We start from the raw sequence: 23,857 nt of genomic DNA on the forward strand, positions 1-23,857 counted from the left end.
TTTTATCTTGTGTTATAGTGTTCCTGCATAATGTAAGAGCCTTGCATCAGTACTGAATGAAATCTAAGTCACGTTGGATAAAAGCATCTGCCAAATGAATAAATGGAATATATAAAGCACTTTCCTCATAATCCATGTTCATTCATTAACAATAATGTTGGCTAATACTTATTTTAAAGTTTCTAGAATCCACAAATCTGGAAATCTATGTTGAAACCCAATTACGGACAACAGTGTCATTGCACCTCAACCTCCACCTCTAATTTCGATAATGGCCGCCTCTAATAGCCACAAATACGTGTGTCAGCAATGGAGCCACCAGTCACCGCCCCAAGACACGTTCAGTATGGATTTACAGTCAGCAGTAATAGTACAACGTGAAATTCTAATCCCTCCTGTTTATTTTTTTATTTTTAAAAATATTACATAAGAGTCACAGTTAAGCTGGACATTTTCTGCCAGTCTGTGTGTCTATAAGATAAGACAAAAACAATGGTATGTAAAAAATATGTTTGTTGCTTGTGTTTTACAGTAGAATATACATGTTGGTTAATTGTAGTCTGATGTTGTTTTCATTTTAAGCTCTCTAATGATAAGTGACTGCAAGGGAATTACAAACCTCTTATTACTGACTTCATGACTTATTCATGAGTCACCAACATGACAATTCCAAGTGATGCATGCTTAGTTTAGTCAGCGCGCACCGGGGACAACGTCATTTTCAATTGCTTGTGTGAATGTGTTTTGAAATAGAGGTGCATGCATTTTTAGCATTTGCTGTTTAGATAACTCTGTATTCATTGAGAAGCACTTAACCTTGTCCATGTGTTTGGAATCTTCAAGCACTTTATGCTTAAAAAGGAGCACTTTCATTGCGAATAATGACAACAAGTGATGATGAAGATGGACTAGTGTGGGAAATTTATACAGAATTAAGAACTTAAGTCTTTCACTGAAGTCGCAGACATTCGTTTGATTAAGATGAACATTAGTTGCACCAACTTGAAAAATACTGTTTTACAAAATATATGATAAGTAATATTGAATGGCTTTCTTTCCTCTGCAGAACACAAAAGAAGATATTTTCAACAACGTTGGTAACCAAACAACATTGGCTTCCAAGAGTGACATTTCTCAAAATCTTCTTTTGTGTTCCATAGAAAAAATAGAGGAGTCACATTGAGGCTTGCCATGACATAAGGGTGAACAAATCATGACAGAACTTTTATACAGTCATTTTTGGGTGAACTGTCCCTTTAAAGTGGCCTGAATGTTGGAATTCAACCTGATGCACTGAACCCTTTGGTCTGACCCTGAAAATGACACTGTGATAATGATAAAGTGATACAAGTATCAGATCACAATGTTGAAAACTTTGTAACCGTTTTTCCTGCGTCACACACTGAACCAATGATGGGAAAATTGGACTTAATGTGTTGAAGCTTCTAAGACGGAGATGCGAGACCGGTGCAACGCTCAGCTGACACTCATTACCACTCAAGTCACCGGCCTCGCACCATTCCCTCACGGCTCTAATCCCGCCTTCCTCATTACAACACAATTTAGTGATTAAAACAGCAATTTGTTCAGGTGTTTCTGCTCTTTTCCTCAACGTGTTTTTCCCCCAAAAGATTGTATATACTCAATCTCCCAAACCCTAGAGTCATTCACAGTTGCCCCGCCCCTTTCCTCCCTGTGCAATAGGTATCCAGGAAGTGCACTTTTTTAAACCACGGCTCTAAATTACCCATGAACACATTCAGTAGCTCCCTGAGATGGCGTTATGAACAAACATTTAAGTGTGTGATTTCTTTTTAACGGGTGTCAGAAGTGCTGAGCTCAGGAAAAACAGGTCTTCCCACATCTTGAGCTTTAGTAAATGGTCTGTTTTCACGGTGAGAACAGCATTGAATCTTGTGTGAGCCACAATGAGAAATTGAGCTGTTTTGTGTGGAAACGCTTTGCTTGTTCGTTGTTTTTGTGTGGACTACAGGTCATTAACCCTAACTGTGAAGAGCACTTAATGTAAGCTTAAAATGTGTGATGATAGTAATTATTTAGTGGTGCGTGTTGGGTGTTACTTGGGGTTAGGAATTTGAACAAACCCTTAAACGTTTATAAAGTTATAATTGTACACTAGAGACCTACTATGTACCTTTAAAGGGACAGTTATATGTTAGGGGTACGAAACATATAACTGTACCTTTAAAGGTCCACAAAAAGGTACAACATTGAATGTTGTGTGTACCTGTGGAGGTACAAAAAGGAATAGGGATAGTTCACCCAAAAATGATAATTCTGTTATCATTTACTCATCCTCTTGTCATTTTAAACCTCTATGACTTTCTTTCTTCTGAAGAACACAAACGAAGATATTTTAAAGAATTTTGATAACCGATCAATGCCAATACCCATTCACTTCTATTGTATGGACAGAAAAACAATGGGTTGGTTACCAGCAAAGTTTTAAAAGTTGTATAAATTGCTGTAGAGTGGTGCAGACCCTCGAATTAAAAGTAAATATATAAATATATAAATAAACACCACTCTTCGGTGAAGAACAGCATCAGGTTCTGATATACAGCTGCACACATCTAACCTGGGTGCACGTGGAGATCTTAATCACTCCATACTTTGTTCATTCACTTTCAAGCCCAGCAATCATGTGAATGAGCCACATTACTGAGCATCATACTGCTTTAAGAGGGCATAAAAACCGGAGGTAATTTGCTCTTATACGTACCTGTACAAGTGCACTTCACAGAGCAGGAAGTGAAGGACGCCAAATGACTCCTACTCTGTAAATGGGGGGATGTTGGCTGTTTAATGGAAGCCGTGTGTGATCTTTATGCCACCTTTTACACACCTTACTTCTCTCATTTAGATTATTACACCCTAATGCGCTACAGTGACTCTGTGTGAACGGTGCGCTATTTTCCGAATTGTTCGGCAGGCACGCAAGGATCATATCATTTCATGCTTTCCATAGGATAATTTACACGCTGCATGCAAACAGTATTTATGGAGCTCTGGCTGGAGTGATCGGGCCACAGCTGGTGATGCTAGGTTGTTTGTGTTGGCTTCAAAATCACCTTGGTGCTCTTTGACCCAGCTATTGGTGCACTGGGTGGTTAGGTGGAGGCGGTGAGGGCACCATTTAATGAGACGGGCCACCCATCAAACCCAAACCTAATCAGTCGTGATGGAGGTTCAGTACAGTCAGTGTGAACCAGCCTGCACCACCCCCACATTTCTGGCCCCTTATCAGCCCATACTGCACCAAATAAAGCTCTCCAACTGGAGTCATACTGTACTGTACTTAACCACAAACACTAGGTGATAGTTCACCCAAAAACAAAAATCTTTTATCCTTTACTTACTCTCTTGTCATTTCAAACCTGTATGACTTTCTTCTTCAGAACACAACAGATGATATTTTGAAGGATATTAGTAACCGAACAATTGCGGTACCCATTCACTTCTATTGTATCGATACAAAACCAATGCAAGTGAATGGGTCCAGCCATTGTTCGGTTACCAACATTCTTTAAAATATCTTCTTTTGTGTTCTGCAGAAAAAATAAAGTAATACAGGTTTGAAATGACAAGAAGGTGAGTAAATGATTTTCATTTTTTAAATTTATTTCTCTTTAAATTACAATTCTGAAGTTTTAACAATTTACACAAGTAACACATCTTTCTGCATCTTTTCTTGCACTCTATAATAGGATTAAAGTGAAAACAGACTGTAGTTATGTGATTTTGTGTCCCATTTTATCCCTTTCCCAGCATATCCTGGGGCATGAATATTTAATATGGTTGCATTATGTGCAATGTTACCTTAGATGCTCAAACTGCCTGAAGCGTCACATAAACACGATTATCCTGGCTGTTAAACTGAAAACCAAACCCCAACACATGTAATCATTGCAAAATTACAGCCCAATATATAATTTCATAATAGAGGCCGACCAATTGATCAGATTGCCGATTAATCGGGACAATTTTGGGGATTTTTAAATTAATTGACATCGGCCGATTGTGCCGCAAATTAGGCCGATTAACATGCAGGTGCATCTGTGAGCAGCTAAGCGTTGTTGTGGAAAGCGCGTAACAGATTACCACCGGCCTGTCCCCCTCTGCCTGCTAACTTTTTAACTACCTGATAACTTCACAAGAAAACGGTAAGACTTAAATTCTTTTATCCTTCGTTCTTAATCTAGGCTTGTATATTTAATTGATTAAATATGAAAATACTTGAGAATGCGAGTCACTTTTTGGAACTCTGTTGTTAGTGAGCTTTCGACCACATAGTTTAGGTTACATGTATGCACGGGTACCAAAAGCTGGTAACGAGCCCAGTGGCTAAATTATTACAGTATTCCTCATTGAATAGCTAGATAAACTCCGACGTTATCAGTACTGTTTCTGTACCGGAGAATTTCTCTCCCTCTGAGACTGCGTGTGAGACAAAGCAACTCACATTCTGCAGCCATGCCTTTTGTTAAAAGACGAAACTTATGGCTAAAATGTGCACGTTAACTTTTCTGCTTAAATGTGTCTGTGGGTCGGACTCTGTTTATACTTTGTATTAAGATGCGTTTTGGTCGATATTTCTATCAAATGGAAGAAATAAGTGCACACAATTTACATGTGAACGCGACCGGGGCAGATAAACATACAGAGAGAAGAGGTTTTTATTTCTGCTCCGACAGCTGCGAGACGCGTTGACTGTAAGTGTGTGTTAGAAATCTGAAAAGGAGAGAAAACATTCTGCTTGCTTGGTACGTTTTTCGTCAGTAAACCAAACTTTTAAGTCTTCAGCCAAAGTGTAATCCTGACTTGTTGTTCACCTTGTTTATGCATTATATCCGTAGGCAGTCTTTTGTGGCTGTTTAAAAGCATTCGACGACAAGAGCATCTACTTTCCTGTCAGGCTTTCTACTGTCCTATAAAATTGAAAAAGGCTAAAAGCTAAATATAACTAAAAACACAGTTATGAGCAGCAGGCTGTGTAATATGAGTGATTTTTTTATTTTTGTTTTCACTTAGATTATGATCATCAAAAAGCATGCTTCAGAACAGTTTGAGAAGGTGTAAAAAAAGAAAATCGGCCAAACATTTTTTAAAAGCGTCTGCTAAATGACTAAATGTAAATGTAAACATATCGGCCCAAAAAATCGGCCTCATATATCGGCCATTGGCTGGCCTGATTTCTAAAAATCGGCATTGGCCAGAGAAAAACCCATATCGGTCGACCTCTAAGTTAATGGCAGGAAAATTTGCGTGCCCATCGCATCTGCGTGTTGACACCAATGGTTTCAATGTAAAGCAATGGATTACCCACCAAAGGGTGCGGTACGCACGCATTGAAAAACGATGCCGAGGGGCTCTGCCCGAACGTCGGTATGTGACGAGTCAGGAGTGAGAATGTGTTGTTTTTTTTGTAGTTCATTCCAAGTGCATTCTAAGTAATATAATTCAAACTGCAGTTGGGTTGTTTTGATTATGGCATGGAGGAGATGGGTGGGGATGGGATCTAGCGGAAAGGTAGTAGGGTGGTTAGAAGAAATGACCTTGGAAACGTCATTTTCAGATAGGATAGAGAAAGATGGGACAGCAACATGTCTGGTTTCAAGAGCTCTCGGTCATTGAGGCCCTGAGACTGGCAAGAGCAGCCTGTACTCATCCTACTGGATCTATCTGCTGCCTTTGACACCGTTAACCACCACATCCTCCTGTCGACCCTCGAGGCTATGTGTGTCTCTGGAATGGTGCTACAATGGTTCAAGTCCTACCTCTCAGGTAGGTAATTTAGAGTATCCTGGAGAGGTGAGGTCTCTGAGTCCCAACATCTCAGTACAGGGGTGCCTCAGGGCTCAGTGCTTGGACCGTTGCTCTTTTCCGTATACATGACATCCCTAGGTTCTGTAATTCGGAAACATGGCTTTTCCTATCACTGCTATGCGGATGATACACAACTCCACCTGTCATATCAGCCTGACGATCCGACTGTTTCTGCACGCATTTCAGCATGCCTGAGTAACATTTCGCTCTGGATGAAGGACCATCACCTGCAGCTGAACCTTGCAAAAAACTGCTTGTAATCCCAGCCGAAGATTCATCACAACCTCTCCATTCAACTAGGCTCATCGACCATCACACCTTCCAGAACGGCCAGAAACCTGGGAGTGGTAATCGATGATCAGCTAAACTTAACGGACCATGTTGCCAGCACCACCCGGTCCTATAGATTCATTCTCTACAACATTAGGAAAATTAGACCTTTCCTGTCCGAGCATGCTACGCAAGTCCTAGTCCAGGCTCTTGTCCTGTCCAGACTGGACTATTGCAATGCGCTATTGGCTGGACTTCCAGCTTACACAACCAAACCTCTACAGATGATCCAGAATGCAGCGGCAAGAGTGGTCTTCAATGAACCGAAGAGAACGCACGTCACTCCTCTCTTCATTAAGTTACATTGGCTCCCTATAGTTGCTCGCATCAAATTCAAAGCTCTGCTCTTGGCCTACAACACTACAACTGGCTTGGCACCCCCATATCTTCACTCTCTAATACAGACTTATGTACCCGCCAGATCCCTACACTCTGCAAATGAACAACGTCTTGTAGTGCCATTCCAAAAAGGGAGAAAATCACTCTCACGTTTTCTCTGGATCTGTTCCACATTTGTGGAATGATCTGCACGCTGCTACAAGATCAGCAGATTCTGTAGCCATCTTTAAGAATCGGCTGAAATCACATCTCTTCCGTCAGCACCTGACCGATTAGTTCTAGTAGACTTCTATCTCTTTTCTACTCTTTCTATCCTTATAAAAAAAAGAAAAGAAACTTTACTGTGGTAGGCTTTATGACACCAGTTTACTGCACATATGCTTTTTGTTGTCCTTATGTTGTTCCAATTGCTTCCGTTGTTTACTTAATTTGTAAGTCGCTTTGGATAAAAGCGTCTGCTAAATGACTAAATGTAAATGATTAACTAACACAGTAAAACACAATAAAAACATGACAACATAATAAAAATTATGTTATCTGTTTTTGCAGATAATCTCTTCAATTTTTTTTTTTACATTTTAAAGTATATGGTTTATTAGAAGTTTGAAGATTGCAAAACTATTGCAACATAATTGTCGTTTGCATCAGAGATAATGTTTGGTAAACATTTATGGGCATATGTTTTCTACTGCTTCTGTGTACTGTAAAAACAAGTTGTACAAGTTAGCCTATACAGTAGTCTGTTTGGCTGTGAAACATAATAAAGTCCATAAATCTTGTCATTTGCCAGTGACAGTATGTGCGCAAAGTAATTCGGTGACCATGGTGTGTGTAACATCAACAGAGTGGGCCCAGTTCCATAGACAATCCTCTAAACAGTAGCATTGTATGGACTATCTTTGTTCCGCCACAGTATGAAGTGATTATTTTTATGTTTCATGTATTTAACCCAGTTTTCTGTGGCCAGTATAAAGAGAATAAAGCAGATGAATGTGAGAACTATAGGCCTGTATCTCTGTGGGCGTTTGTGCTGTTACTGGAGCTGTCCGTGGTGCTGAACTCATGCAAACGCTAATAGCTTGATCCCATTAGGTTTTGTTGGTGTTTCTATGTTAGGTGTGTTTGAATTTTTCTTGTTTGGATAAACAGTTGCACAAACAGTATAAATGTCTCCAATGCATAATAAAGAGGGCTAGTATAAGTTCAGCAGTTTAATCTTAACCCCTCACCTCCTGATACCTTGAAATAAAGAGAGCAGGTACCCCGCTGCTCTGTCCTCGGTAGCCTGACCCGTTTGGCAGCTCCACGGTCCCTTTTCCCTGGCCGCTGCTAATCCCTGCAGTACTCTGGAGGTCAGACTCTTCCAGCGTCACTTCTCTCAGGTTTCTCTGTCGCCACTAATTTCACTGCAATTTAAGAGATGAAATCTGGTTTATGTCCAGGATCAAGAAACAATGATCTAGTAATATGTCTCAGTGTGAAGTGCAATGTTTAAGTGTCCAGTCTGAGATGATAAAGTGTAGTGCTGGTGAATAAGAGTGAGGATGATTTGTGTAACACTTTTCTTTTTTTTAAACAGGCTCATGAGGCAGCCATGACAGGACCAGCTGCTAGACATTCTAGACAAAATACTGCACAATATTAACAACTTCTTTCTTTCTTTCTTTCTTTCTTTCTTTCTTTCTTTCTTTCTTTCTTTCTTTCTTTCTTTCTTTCTTTCTTTCTTTCTTTCTTTCTTTCTTTCTTTCTTTCTTTCTTAAATTTTTTTGTCATGAAATGTAAAGTCGTGACTCGTGTGTATCTTAAAAGGCTTTCTTGTGATGAATCAGAGAAGAAGAATCTGCTTTTGCAAGTGTGCATACTGCATGTATCATCATGGCCTCCTCCTCCTCTCTGTCTTTCTCTTTCTCTCTCCTGCATGACTGCACTCTCACCTACAGTATCTGCCTCCAGCAGTCTGGTTGACCCCAGGCTATGTTAACCTGAATACTTGTGCCTGGTTGCATGCACTTTACCAAGCCCACGGACCATTGAACTCTAGGGACACCAAGAGTTCAGCAGCTATCTATTATATACGCATTTTAGCTATAAATAAGACTCATTCTGCAATCTCATTCACATCATATCATCATTTTAAAGAGCGTTGGTGAAGCTCTGTAGCTTGTCAAGCTCAAGCGACTCTGTAATGGGAAGTACTGCAGTTGAACTTGGTCAAGCTATCCTTTAAAAAAAGTAGTTAGCTACACTACAAGCTACTTAACTCTACAGTAGTGGAAAAGCTAAACTACTCTACTTTTAAACATACACATAAACATGTTTGCTAGTTTTAAAATTGGTATTTAGTTAGGATCAGTTCAGTATTATAACCTCTTTTTTAACTGTTTTTAACATCTGAAACTCAACGCAGTTGGTCCAATATTGCAAAATATAAATATAGCACCAAAAATGAACAAAATATAGCACAAAACAAGACACAACTAGACATAGTTTATGGTATCTTCTAAAAGCTCAGAACATCAGCTTTCCTACCGGTCCCATCAATTTAGCTTTTATGTTACACCCCTGTGAAATCATACAAATTTTTTTCCATTTTAATCAAACAAACTCACAAAACATATGATCCATTTATCAAATGAAAGCTCTCACTTCTAAGAACATATGTATGTATATTTCATCCATCTAACACTTTAGAATAAAATGGCATAATAATAAGCAAATTATTGTCAAATCATTCAAATTTAGAGGGTTTTCTGTAAAATGAAACTCCCAGCGTATGTGGGTCACTCTTTTAAATTCAGAAAAAAACATAAATATAGCTGAAGAGGTAAACAGTAATCTTTAAAAATAACTAGGGATCTCAAATAACAGATCAATTTACACTGACTATTAAATTAAAAAAAACGTACACAGTATGTGACCCTGGACCACAAAACCAGTCATAAGTAGCACGGATGTAGCAATAGCCAACAATACAGCGTATAGGTCAAAATTATAGATTTTTCTTTTATGCCAAAAATCAAGTAAAGATCATGTTTCATGAGAGTATTTGGTAAATTTTCTACCGTAAATATATCAAAACTTTATTTTGAGTGGATGCAGGTTCATCTACTCTCCACAACGTCATTACAGCGGTAAGCCCTAGAGAGCGTAAAAACAAACCTGTTTCTTCTTAGCAATGGCCTGCCACAGCGCCTCTGATGGGCAACTTTAACATATTTTGATTCAGATTCCAGATTTCCAAATAGTTTTTTATCTCTGCCAAATAGTGTCCTATTCTAATAAACCATACATCAATGGAAAGCTTATTTATTCAGATATATATGTGTCAATAAAAAAAGACCCTTATGACTGTTGTCCAGGGTCACATAAATATGCAATATTTTTGTAATAAATATTATAATTTTGTTTTGAATATAACAATTTATATAAAGTAATAAATAATAAATTAAAATAAAGAATAAGATCGTGAATGGTAAAATATCAAACTGGCCAAGGATTCAAATGAGACTTTCCGAAGCTTCATATGAGTTATAGAGTGTGGATAGTTTGGTTAGGTCAGTGAGTTCTATTATAACCTTGGTTTGCTCGGCTGTAAGAATGTCAGTGCAATACAAAGTGAAAAACCAACAAATATTTTTTGTTACTGTGTTTTAAAACAGCTGAGCTCCTGTCAGTGTTGCTATGTTTAGTTAAGTACTCCTAAAAAACGATGATAAAGCAATAGAAAATTATTTTTTTCGGTTAAATGATGGCAACTGTTGATTCTGTAGCCAACCTGATGATCAAAAGCACTCTTTGGCTCTGTTTAGTAGGCTCAGATGCTGAGAGATCTATACTCCGTAAAGAGTGTCCTGGATGCAGGAGAGATGATGTGACAGGTGCATGTTGGGAGTTGTACTCCAGGCTAGAGGGTTGTCCTTCAGTTCACATGTTGCATTATGGGATGCTCTATGTGGGTTCCAACAGGTCGGCGGTCTCTTGTGTTTCTCCTAGTGCCGCTTTAGCTCGCTGCCTACATGCATTCCAGCTCAGCGTGCACGCCCACTTCAGAGGCAGCAGGTACAGGTGGAGGCATGAAAATCCCACGAGAGCCCATTAGGAGATTAAACGAGGTGACGTCTCTCTCCCACTTTCTCGATCACTCTTCGACACCTTAACTGTAGTTCTCTCTATTTGTACCTCCCGAAACCCTGAGCTCAGCTTATGATTTAATGCTGTGTTTACTCCCCACTCCTGCCCCTTTAGAGCTCTGCCCCACTAGCGCGCTAAATCAGCATCTGGCGCCACATATCAGGCAGACTATTTTTTTCCCCACAGAACGAGTCCCCGTGGCATAGACAGTGTTTTGCAATACAACCTGCTCTCTAGCTGAGCTTCGGCGTAGTACGAATAGCTGAGGAGGTACAACCGCGTGTGCCATATATCAAGCGCGAGCAGAAAAAAGAGGCACATCTCTTAACAACGGCCTCCGGAGGCTTGCGGCGTGCGGAGAGAGCTGTCGTTAAGCAGATGGACCGAGACCTGGAATTGAAAACCACTCTGAGTGCTTTGTCTCATCTCCTTACAGTATCTTAGAGCCCTTGGGGTTTAATAGAGCAGTTGATGAATAATTGAGAAAGCTCAATAAAGCCTAAGTTAATTTATTGTTTTTTTAAAGGTTATTTTTTGTGTGGTAGAGCGCCTCTCAGCCTCCCGCCGTCCGTCCCATCTTTGGCTCTGGATGCAAGATGTATTGATTCGCTCACTGATGCTGAGTTCTGTTATATTTCAATGTGAATAACGACGAGCCAAGCGGCACAGAGAGAGCACTTATGAATCATTTTCCGTCTCGGGATTCAGCTCATCTGCGGCCGATCGGGATTATATCATATTTTATATCATATGCTTTATTCCACTGAGCACTTTTTTTCTTCAGCAGGTGAAAGTCTGAGTCATTTGCAGCGACTGTTTGACTTGATAAATGAACATCCCTGTCTGGGTGCCAGACGGTTACAGGTTAGGGTACGGGAGTGACCTTAACTGTCGCCACAGATTCAGCTAATTTTTGCAAATCATATTAGATTTCCACCCACAAGCAAACACACACACACACATTTTAGGGTGAACTATCACTTTAAGCAAAAAAAAAACACATTTTTTGATGTGATTTTAACAGATTTTCTTTGCATACCAAATGCAGAGGTCATCGAGTATTGAGTGTATGCTGTATTACTGCTTTGTGCATGTGTGCGCATTGATAGATCTGCTTTCAGTGCATTCAAATCAGTGGGATGTAAAAGCTGAGCTTGTGAACTATTCATGAGTTAGTCATCAATGAAAGTGTTTTTTTCTAAAAATGTTAACAGTGAATATTATTGAATTCCTTCATACATAATAATTGAACAGTTGTCTATGTTCAATACACAACAATCTCATAACAAGGTTCCTGTTTCTTAATAAACAACATAGAAAGGCCATCTAAAAAGTTAATTTATTTCTAAATCAAATTCAGATTAAAATTTACACAAAACTATAGTCATTTGCAGTCTGGAATTTAATTCCCTGTTGAAAAAATCAGCATATGCTGGTTAGGTAGGTGACTGAAGCACGGTTGCTGGTTTGTGCTGGTTTAAGATGGTCATTTGCTGGTTTAAGCTGGTCATGTGCTGGTTTAAGTGGATCCTGAGCTGGTTTAAGATGGTCCTAAACCAGCTCAGGACCAGCTTTTTCAACAGGGTTATTATGGGAGCTCAACTGTGCCATTGCTCAACATTACAGTATCTCTCTCTCCTGTGACATCACATAATCTGTCCCCATGATGATTCTTGCTGTATTTAAACCTGACCCGGGCACAAACCACTCCACTGAGACCACGCTGTACCAGTTCATCATTCTATAGAATAAAGTAGGTTGACTGTAATTGGTCGGCAAGCTACATTTATATATATTTGTATCACAGACATTTTCCTCAAACTGATGTTACCGTATCACCACTGCCATAAGATGCAGATTTCTTCATTTTCACATTGATGTTTATTTTATTTAAAATAAAACACCTCTTTGCGGCCTAGCACGACACTCACGGTGTCTATCTATACACACTCTGACACAAGTTCTTACTTGCTAGAGCCATTCCTTGTCCATCCATCTGTGAGCTGTTTGATTATGCATCACCTGGAGTGATAAATTATTATTTCCCTGCCTATAAGGTGTGATAAGAACCGGGATTGTCGTTTTGTCATTATTAGAGCTGGTGCTATGGTGTGCCATCTTTGACAACAATGTACTGTATTTTAGAACAGACGTTGAACCTCCCACAAGGACATGTTAGAGCAGGCAACCATTGATCAGCTATTTGATGGGTAAACCACATCAGACATATGGATCAATAACTACTCGCTTTCAACGAAAGCCGGTTTGCCATTGTAGAAGATTATACACTTTCACTGGTGGACGTTCTAAGGTTCACTAGGAGACAAAACATGTTTTAATGGATAGGATTAAAATACGAACTGTTTAATAATAAAGGATGGTAAAGATTTGAAAAAATACAATTCTGACAATTATGGTTTTGCTAACAAATGTCTTTAGGACAAAAGGATATCATGGAGAAGGTAATAATGCCAAATGTTTCTGTGACTGTAATCTGACTCAAATTGTGATTCTAGGTTTTGTTCTAAAGAGGGTAAGCACTGTGCAGAGAAGAACCAGTTTAATAAAAACTATATTTTATATGATATAAAATATTATAATTTTCTTCAAATGTGGATTTAATACTGATAACTAGCCTACATTATTTCAGGCTATTTCAAAAAGGTAAATTAGTTACATTTTCATAAAGTTAAACTGTAAAAAATCCATGAATTAGATTTCCATCTGCACAAAAATGTTTTTGTTGTACTCAATGGTACCGTTAAAGTAGATTTAAAAGTTACAGATTTAAATAGAGTTACAACTTTTGTCCCTATTTTGTAAAATAGGCAATCATTAACCTAAATGGTTTATCTAGTACATGGGCACCAAAGGGGCAGAGTTATTATAGTTTTGTTTTTAGTTGTATTAAATTTTATTAATATTCTAAATTTGCTTTTACTTTTAAATTTTTCATTTTTTTATTTAAGTGTTGGTTAAATTAGTCATTTTATTATTTATTTGTTAATTTTTTATGTTGCTATGATTTATTTTATTAAATTTTTTGTTTATTATTATAATTTTAGTGCAATTTTCGTTTAGTTTAAGTTTTTTCAACAATATTTAGGCCAATTTTTTATTAGATTTCAATAAACAGGAACGTTTTCCAAGTTTTAATTTTAGTATACTAAAATAACCTTGCACAGTGGCTTAAGTTAGGCCTAACACCCTTTTAGCCCCGCCCCAGCCCACCTGTGTTCCCCAGTTAAAAACTAGACAATATAAAATACAGTAAATTATACTGTATAAATGTATAAAAATGTATTTATATCCAGATATTATAGTAGCCAGATCGGTTCTACTATCCTTTGTTAAAAAATTACAGCAGACATTTTCGAAATTAAACAGCATTTGGTAAAAGCTTGACAAGGCTCTAGGTTTGTTGGACCTTACACTGTTGAGTTACATCACCTTTCAGCTTATTTAGATCCCTATTGACAGAATCAATCAGTGGATCTGATGCGGTCATACATTTGGCTCTATAAACCGCTCCAGAATCCTAAACTACAGCATTGCTACAGACGAGTGTGTACAGTACAACAACACTACACACTGAAACAGGCACACAGTAAACGGCGGTGGACAGATGGCTCACTTGATTGAGGTTGCTTTGATCTATTACAACATCGCAGGATTCTTCAGTCTATTTAATCATCTGATGGCAGGTTGGTGCAATCCATCCTGATTGAGTAATGCAAGCAGAGATATTGCAGCTAGATCCTCCCTAGTGGCTGAGCCCGGGCATTTATTCAAAGGAGGTCAAGCCCACAGGACAAGCAGTTTAATATTATGGTGCTTTAAGTGGTATAGAGGTTTAAAGGGCCTCATATTGCTTTTGCGCTGCTGATTCGCCCATGATGAATGTTTCATGAATAAAAACTTACTACAACCTGCTACTGCAAACTGTCTGAAGCCCATCATAAAGACCTCCTACCACATACACACATTCATTAACACCTTCTCTTGTATTCCAGCTCTGCTTGGCAGCTTTCTGCTTGAGGAAGTGTTGTTAGTATTTTTGGTTGACCCCTTTAAAATGCTTCTCATAGTAGATGGAGTTCACCATAAATAGCTGGCTTCTAGAAATAGCAGTCTGAAGTTGGTAGCATTTGACATTTACTGATGCATAATGGGTAAACAGAGCGTGCTGATGCCGGAGGACTGTGTTTGTGCATACGACAATATGTGTGTACGTGTGTTTGAGCATGTTTGGAGGGATGCACCTGTTGTAGTGATATGGTCATAAAGTTTCTCTGCAAGGGAATTTGAAGGCTGTTGCCTAACAACGGTGATCCCCCACAGCACAGACTTTCACCTTTATTGTTGAAAAGGACAGCCGAGAGAAAGGGGAAGAGAGAGACAGTGGGCGGAGGAGAGTCGGCGACGGTGAACGTGTTGAGAATCGGGAAATCGGGGAATCCCAGATCTGTTGGTGGCTGTCTGTCACACACACAGACCTTCAGCTGATCCCTCCAGACCTGCTATGAATTTGAGATTAAGCCAAACCTCTCCACAAAGTTCTCTTAAATCATAACCTATACAATGAAGGGAAAATCTGAATGGTACTTGCCCGTTCAAAGGGTCATGGTTGTTGTGGTTGCTAGGATATTCTGGGTGGTTCCTTATCAAGTCAAAAGACTTCACTTTTAGACAATATTCTGGTCCCTTTTTATTGCATGTCTATGGAATTATGCATATTTTTAGATTTTTTGTTTACCCAGCAAAAATTTGGTAAGCAACTATGGAAAATCTAATCCTTTGAATTACATGCCAACCTTAAAGCTCATTTTAAAGGGACAGTTCACCCAAAAATAAACAATCTGTCAACATTTTATTTATCCTCACGTCAATCAAAACCTGTATATCAAACTTTTTCATCTGTGGAACCCAAAAGAAATTGTTTTGAGAAATGTCTCATTAGTTTGTGTCCATACAGTGGACGTCAATGGAGTCCAGAGATGTTTGGTTACCAACATTCATCCAAACATCTTGTTTTGTATTCTGCAGAGGAAAGAAGGTCATATGGTTTGGAATGACATGTGAGCGAATAAATGATGTAAAAAGTTTTGGTAACACTTTACAATAAGGTGCTATTTGTTAACATTAGTAAATGCATTAGCTGACATTAGCTAACAATTTAGTTTTTCAGTATTTATTAATCCCTGTCAATGTTAGTTTATGTCAATACAGTTATTCATGTTAATTCATTGTGCTTTAACTAATGTTAACAGTGACAACGTTTGATTTTAATAATGTATTAGTGAATGCTAAAATTAACATGAACTAACATTAATAAACGCTGTATTAGTATTGTTCATGGCTAGTTCATTTTAGATAATGCATTAACTAATTGTTAACAAATAGCGCCTTATTGTAAAGTGTTACCAAAGTTTTATTTTTGGGTGAACTATGCCTTTAAGAAATAAAACTATGAGCAATCAAACCAGGCTTAGTGAGATCACACCATTATTACACCATCCCACATTTAATTTATGTTATAAAGAGCTCTTTTTATCCCTGGAACAGCATTAGATGTACTGTACAGTATTAAGTGATTTGTGGACTATTATAAAATATGATTTGTATAACAAAGAGACATCCTGTGGAAAACACATGATGTCAGCCGACGGGGCATGCGTATTGAATCACAGCCTGATACAGTATGCATCATGTAGCTGTGGCTAGAGAGGCGCACCAATGGATCTTTACCCAAGATAGATGAGAAGAAGCAATCTCATTTAAGTCTGTCAATAAAGCCATGCTTTCGCTAAAATTGCGCACATGTCAGAGACCTGGCCAAAGAAGGAAGAGAAAGATCCCAAACCCGCTTTTTCCTTAGACTGGGGCTATATATAGCTAAAAGGACACATACCTGGTGATGTAGAAAACATTTTTTCCCTCCTCTCTCTTTTTGCCTGTCTCTCTGTCCTATGAAATGGATGTATCCTGTCATGCTCCATTACCACTCCTTCTCCACCCTGAAAGATGTCCTCCAATCTCTAAATTGAACCTTTACGATGTCTGCTCTTGTCATTATATTAACCCTGTGGCGTGTAGCTCTTCGAGATAGAAAACCAGAAATCCCAGAATATTCTGTGTCAGTAAGCACAGGTCCAGACAGAAAGGGGCAGATAAGGGTTTTTTCTATGGGATCTGTTGTAATGTAAATCAGAAGCAAATCGGATCTGAATTACTTAAAGGGGTCAAATGACAGGGTTAAAACGCATATTATCGTTTGTTTTAGATGTAATGCAATGTATATACATGATTTAAGGTTCAAAAACGCTTTATTTTCCACATACCATGCACGTTTCTATCTCCTCTTTGCCCCGCCTCTCTGAAACGCGCAGATGTTTTACAAAGCTCATCGCTCTGAAAAGCGAGGTGTGCTATGATTGGCCAGTTAACCAGTGCGTAGTGATTGGTCGAATACTTTAAGCGTGTGACGGAAATGTAACGCCTCTTGCCATATTTGGAACATCAGGCTCCAGAGCAATTGTACTGACAGGTACGCCCACCTTACTTGCGTATACACTTGGGCGGTCTTAGTCAACTCATACCGTGAACTGACGTGGATTTGTGGGGGTGTGGTTACACGAGGCGTTTCAGGCAGGTCTGGGTCAGCATGCGCTTTTAGACAGAATGCATCTTTTGTTCCGACACTTTAATTTGTGCAATTTTACGTGTCGAATACATGCATGTACAGTGAAAAAGTAAAAAGTACAGTGTTTTTCCATTTTCGGAAAAACAGCGAATTTAGACATCCAAGGTTTCGGAAAGGACAGTGACGATATTACAAACCTACTTTTTAGTATAGGCCTACTTTAAAATGATAAACCCATTGAGCTGTGTGATTGGGGCGTGACATTAAAAATCCAGTGGCTATGTTTGGATCAATAAAAATGCTGATGTGTTTAATGAATTGCTGCTGGGACGGACCTGCGCTGCTTTTAATAAATTGTTCTCTCTGTATTTCCAACTTGTAGTGTGAAACTGAAAGACACCTCTCCTTCTCAACTTCATATCAAATAAAGCATTTCACGCATTTTTGATATGTAATCATATCACAGCACACAAACATACACTCCTCACACACTTCTTTCGGATGGTGTCTGGCCCTGGGCTGTAATCCATGGGGTTCGGAGCATTGAGCACCTACAGAGTGAGAGTGCCTGTGTTACATTACCTCTGTAAGCGACATAATTACACTCACGCAAAAAAAATCTTGCTGATGATGTCATAGCAGGGTTAGGAAAGGACCATCGATCAATCTGTGCTTCACCACACACCCGAAACATGCAGTGCAGTTATCTAATGGTTTTGAAAGGAAGAAATGGCGCCTGCAGCAGGAAGCATGTCATCCAGATCCGTACCAGCTGTTTCCTGTTCCTGAATGTGTCAGCGTGTTGTTTGCAGTTGATGCTATTTGATATGCATGAATGACTGACTTTTCCTTATATTTGTTTGCGAGCAGCATGCGAGTTTAGATTGTGAGTATAAAACTGCTGTCTCTCACAGATGGGTCATGTGTTTGATTTGCTAATCGGCTGAGGAACAGTTTGCAGTGTCTGCTTGAAATAGCCTCATTTGACCACTTGAGGGCATCTTTGCTGTCTTAAGAATATACTTCAAGGCATTATAGATCCCTTTAGCGCTGTCTTCACATTCCGCCTCCATTTTCAGACTAATGTGTCAAACATATTTGTTAGAACCATAAGCAATACCCAAATGTAATAAAGTCTTACACTGCATAAAGAACATTTGTTGACAAGTTGCTTTGATTAGGAAAATTAAAAAACATCAAGAGTGTAAAGGTTATAGCTATATTCAACATAGTATAGTGACTGCTGTTACATGTTGTATTCGTTCATTTAGCTGTAAGTCTGAAATACTCATAATATTGTGACATGACAGATAATGGCTGTTATAAGGAATTGTTTAGCCACATTTTGCAGATGTGATATCACACAGTAGATAAGATGCTCTCTGTTGTGCTCTTGACCTCCCTCTTGTGGTGTTTAACAGTAAAGCACAAAACAAACATTCATCACAACCAGCAACAGTTATTTCTGATCTCTTTGTTATTTGCATTTTCAACTAAATACAACACTTTTAGCTTTTTAATAATAGTTTTCACACATGTTTGTAACTGTCGGTCTCTATGACGAAAGCTTCAGCAAACACCTGACCAGCTGCTGCACTAATCCAGAACAGAATAAAATGTACAAACTGTAAATCATTGTTAGCAAGCGATTAAGCCCCCTAATCACATAAACCCTTTATATAATTTCTGTCATTCTACTGTCAGAACGTTGCTCATGAATTAGTGTGGTTTCTGGTCTCGCAGATCCATTTACCCTATATTTCTCCTGTTGAGTTACATGTACAACTTCATATCAGTAAGTACTTAAGTAAACAATTCTAATACAATACTAGAATCGCAAACAGTATTCAGAGTGTTTTTTCACCACTTTTATCCTATCCTATTTTCATTTCTCATTTATTTCATATAAGCAGGGCCGGACTTAGGAGGATGGGGGCCCCTGGGCTTGAGTTGTTTTAGCATTTTTAGCATTAGTAAATGTTTTTTTCTCCAATGACCAACAATGACACTTGTTCATTGGTTTACACATTTATAATGCTTGTTTTGACAGTGGGGGCCACAAGTGGTGCATTTATAGCGTGTAGGAAGTTTCAAACATACTTAAATGTAAAATCCAATCAACATTAATAATCAACATTACAATATCAAGGGGACTACAGTTTTTGACATAATCATACAGCCCTACCATTATGTATATTAAAATTAAATTTATTGATTCATAATAAGAAAACTACGGAAAAGGAACAAATGTGTGTGTTTTGCCTGTATTTCTGGAGGATCTTGAGAGATTATACGTCTCGGATCTAAAATTTGTGAACCCCTGCATTAACATGAAACCAACAATGAACAATACAGTCAGCATTTATTAATCTTGTTTATTGTTAGTTAATGCCTAATACAATTGTTCATGTTAGTTCATGGTGCATGTTCAATGTTTTTAAAAATATTAGTAAATACTGAAAATAAAGATTAACAAATGCAGACATGTAATCTAATGCTTAACTAATGTTAACAAATGCAACAGTGTAAAGTGTTAAAAATATTAGTATTCTATTGCAATTCCATCAGTAAAGCATATGACAGATCTATGAGTTTGAAATGCACATTAAAATTGTATTCATATAATGAGATGAAACGTCTTATTATGGCTTAAATAGTTTCATAATAATGAGATGGCTCCATAGTTTTGTAAAGTCTAGTTAACTGAGGTTGTGCAGGGCAAATAGGGCACCCCTCTGTTATAAATCGTTTTAAATCTTTTAATTACTTTATGACTAACATAACATCATTTTCATGTCAAATTCTTAAATGTAAATCTAAGAGACTGTTTAATGCAGCTCACAGGCCATGAATCCATGAATGGTATATCTGCAAGGTATCATCTTAATTTAGCATTTACATTTTGCCAGATATCTCAACGTCAGAAATGAAATGACTATCTAAACGTAGTTTGAAAAAGCACGAGCAGTTTGTCCCTTCACGCGTCCCGTAGTTCGGTTGTTTTAACTTTGTTTATTAGTTGGCAGAATGTTTTCATTTTTTATTTACATGGATGGATTTAACAGTGTTTGCATATTATTTACAAGAACCGCTTATGGTCACAGAACGGGAAATATTAGAAATAAACTCTATATTACCAGTTTTTATTCAGAGATGTCTGCAGAACACTTTTCATAACACGTTTTTTGTAAAAGCAAAGAAAGTGTAACAACAGCTAGTAGACTCTACTGCATCTACCTGTCGATGAACCGATCTGTCGTGTTCAGTGAGCGGACACAGACTGTGAGGAGCGAGCGTCAAATGGATAACGCGGAGTGGAATCATATAGCGGTGTATTCAGAGAAAGTTTTTCGCGGGGATGTGAATCCTCTCTACTCTACTTCGTCTACCAAAGGGCGCCAGCCTGTGAGGGCAAATGGGCAGCGGCTCAAGCCACAGAGCCACCCAGTGAACGCGTTCCGGCTCCCGTCGGTCCACGAGTTTCAAAGAAGAAATAAAACCGGAGGGTGGCGGCCTGGCGGGAGATGGTGACAGGTATGCTCTGGATTCTCTGCCTAAAGATCAAGGTGTGGTGCCATGGGTATAAAGAATCATTATTTTCTAAATGCTGTTCTTTCGCGTTCTTGTCTCTCGGTTTTTGGTTTTCATTAAGCGCCGCACTGCGATTGCTCTTGTCAGCCATTAGAACAAGCGTCTTAACGAGCACGAGCAGACAGGTTTCAACTGAGGTAAACATGATGGATAGAATCCACAAATAACCAACCAGGAAACGCCAACATGACTGACGGAACGTTTAGCCAATTAAACGACATCATTCCTTACATAAGGCAGTGCTATTGAACCTTGGTAGGCCAATGCACAAAGTTTAAATGAAAAATAAAATGACTGGCATATAACTAAACAAATCAAATGAACGAGAGCAGGCGGCCCCCTGAAGGGCGGGGCCCCCGGGCTGGTGCCCAGTCAAGGCCAATGGTAAGTCCGGCCTTGCATATAAGCAATAGTCATCAAATATTTTCCCTGCATAGCTGTTCTTTTTGTGGATTGTGGGATAGAACAGCATCCAGTTTACTGATTTTATTTGCTGTGACTACATCAGAGAGGGTTTATCTAAATGCACGCACGATGACTGGTCTCTGTTTGCCGTGGTAATACTCTCACACTGTCTAAACAACCAGTGTGTTGAGCGGCGGGTGGCGGGTATATCACCCACATTTACTTAAGATACAAATTGGAGAAATGTTGACTGATAGGCAGCAATTACTACTGTATATTTTAGTTCACTCCTGTGCGATCAGTAATAGCATTACACAGTCCTCTGCCTGCTGCAGGCCAGACTCAATAATATATTTTCCTGGCTGATAAGCAGGTGCCAGGCCGGGTCGTTGTCTCCATGTTCTCTGCAGCGGACCTTCCCTTGGCTTTGAGCAGCTGGTCAGCAGTTTTTCGAGGCTCTGCATGACTCCTGGGGCCTGAGGTATGAGTAGTATTCCATACTAAAACATTGCGTACGGACAAAGCTATAAATGTGCGTACGCACAAAAAAAAACTCACGCCAGACATGAAGTTGGCGTGGAGGAACGCACATTCTCACGTTAATTTCACAGTTAGTACATCCGACCATGAGCGTGAAAGCTGGCATATACGCAACGTTTTTGTGCGTACGCAGCGTTGATACTATAGGGATGTGGGCTACGACTAATTTGTCGTTTAAACGAAAGTTTTGTAACCGTGTAGTCGACTAGTCTAAAACTACGAATGGCCCAGAAGGCGTACAAAAACTTTGCGTAGGGCCTATGTAATACATATTAAAGACTAAAGAATGTAGGGTATTAATCGAACTGTTCATATACAATATTTAATGTAGCTAAAACAGGTATATGTATGTGTTCCACTTTCCTTACAGACTTATGATCATTAATATTTCTGCATTTGCTGATGCGCCAACCCTGACTGGATCATTTTAGCAGCTGCAAGAAGTGACGCGATGAGCATTTGCTTGCTTTGGCTGGTCTGTGCCTGTGCTTAAAATATGTAGGCCTATATCCATCATATATTTTCTTTTCTCATTTTAAGTCTGTTTTTTAAGACTCTTAAATGTTCAATTCAATTTTAGTAATCAAAGTAAATAAAATTTAGTAAAAGTGTGTCTATTACACTAAAATCATGAAACTTAAAATATTTAATAACAATTAATTAAAAGCTTAAAAACGAATGTTTCATTATTTGTTTATTTAAATGACGTTGAATGAAAAAACATTACTTTTTTAATTATGTCGCAATTTAAGTAGCCTACAAGTTATAATTAGGGTACGCCTATAGCCTATCAACAAACACGATAGCCTACATTACACTGAAAAAAGGGTTTCATTCAACCAATTAAAATATTTTAGGGTAAGGATTCACATCTAAATTTTATAACTTGAGCCAATTAAAAATACATACCTTTTCTTTATTATTTTTCATTGGCTTAAGTTATAAAATATAGATGTGAATCCTTACCCTAAAAATTTTTAATTGGTTGAATGAAACCCTTTTTTCAGTGTATATCATGTTTTGATTATTTATAAAGCAAAGCAATGTGTGTAAACAAAAAAGCGAATAGAAAGCAATGGACAAAAAGTACAGCAACAGAACGCATTTGATCTCGTGCAGAGCGAATGAAAAAGCCGCTAATACTGCCCATATTAACTTATTTATAGAACATACAGGCTAAACACTCGAGTCCGCATGTGATTATGATGTTAATATTATTTTACATGTTCTTGTTGACGAAATGCAAGCATTATGCTCGGATGAAAGTCGGCTCAATATTTGTGAACAATAACTCAGTCTGAGGGATCTGTGCAACCAATGCATGGACACACAGTTAACAGTGCTAAGCGATCATTTATTCAAGCGCTTTGTTTGTGATAAACATTATAATCAAAGAAATTTCTAAGTTCTGTGAATCTAGATTCTCATATCAGTTTTATTGAGTGGGCTCAAGATGCATTCATCGCCACATTTACATCTCATGCTGCCATCAAATAACGTCAATCCGTCTTTCATGCATTTTAAATATTTAAATATTGTTATTTATTATTAAGTAATTGTTAACATAGCTTAAGATAATTATATACTTTTTCGTTTTAAGCCTGCATTCCGCGCTTCCGATGCATTTTCCGCATCGCTGCAATAAGAACCCAATACAGTATAGTTACGCATGGCTCCAGTGAAATTATTATTATGCCACTTTGATATGAAATATTTTGCGTAAAACCTTCCCCGTTTTCTTCCTTAAAAACACCACCACAACTCGTCTTTCAAGTGGTCATTTCTGAGCGTGCTGCAATTGGCACAAAGGAAACGCATGCTAGATCTAAACAAAAATTAAAACATTTCGTTCCTGATACACCTTTAAAGACTATTAATAATTCTTTTTTCAAACATATTGTTTTAGTATGTAATTTAAAAGGTTTTTAAACGAAACATTAAAAAAAGTCATTTAAAGTATAGTATTTTGTGTAACGTTTTCGTGTAATCGACTGTTGTTTTCAGTGTCGACTAGTGGGAGTTTACCGTTTA

The 23,857-nt window shown here is 38.3% G+C and overlaps 2 protein-coding genes across 2 annotated transcripts in view; one reads left to right on the plus strand and one right to left on the minus strand.

Annotated features, from left to right (window-relative positions):
* Positions 1-17,962, minus strand: part of cfap97d2 (CFAP97 domain containing 2) — a 62,369-nt gene extending 44,407 nt beyond the window's left edge. Inside the window, exons 1-2 of the mRNA XM_057335900.1 lie at positions 17,900-17,962; positions 7,756-7,922 (exon numbers count right to left, since the gene is read on the minus strand). The gene's annotated coding sequence lies outside the window, so the exon portion shown is untranslated. The remainder of the gene's footprint in view (positions 1-7,755; positions 7,923-17,899) is intronic.
* fgf14 (fibroblast growth factor 14) overlaps positions 1-23,857 on the plus strand; it is a 114,663-nt gene that overhangs the window by 33,781 nt on the left and 57,025 nt on the right. The gene's annotated exons all lie outside the window — the stretch shown is intronic.

This window comes from Triplophysa rosa, linkage group LG6 (assembly GCF_024868665.1).
Source record: "Triplophysa rosa linkage group LG6, Trosa_1v2, whole genome shotgun sequence".
NCBI lineage: Eukaryota > Metazoa > Chordata > Actinopteri > Cypriniformes > Nemacheilidae > Triplophysa > Triplophysa rosa.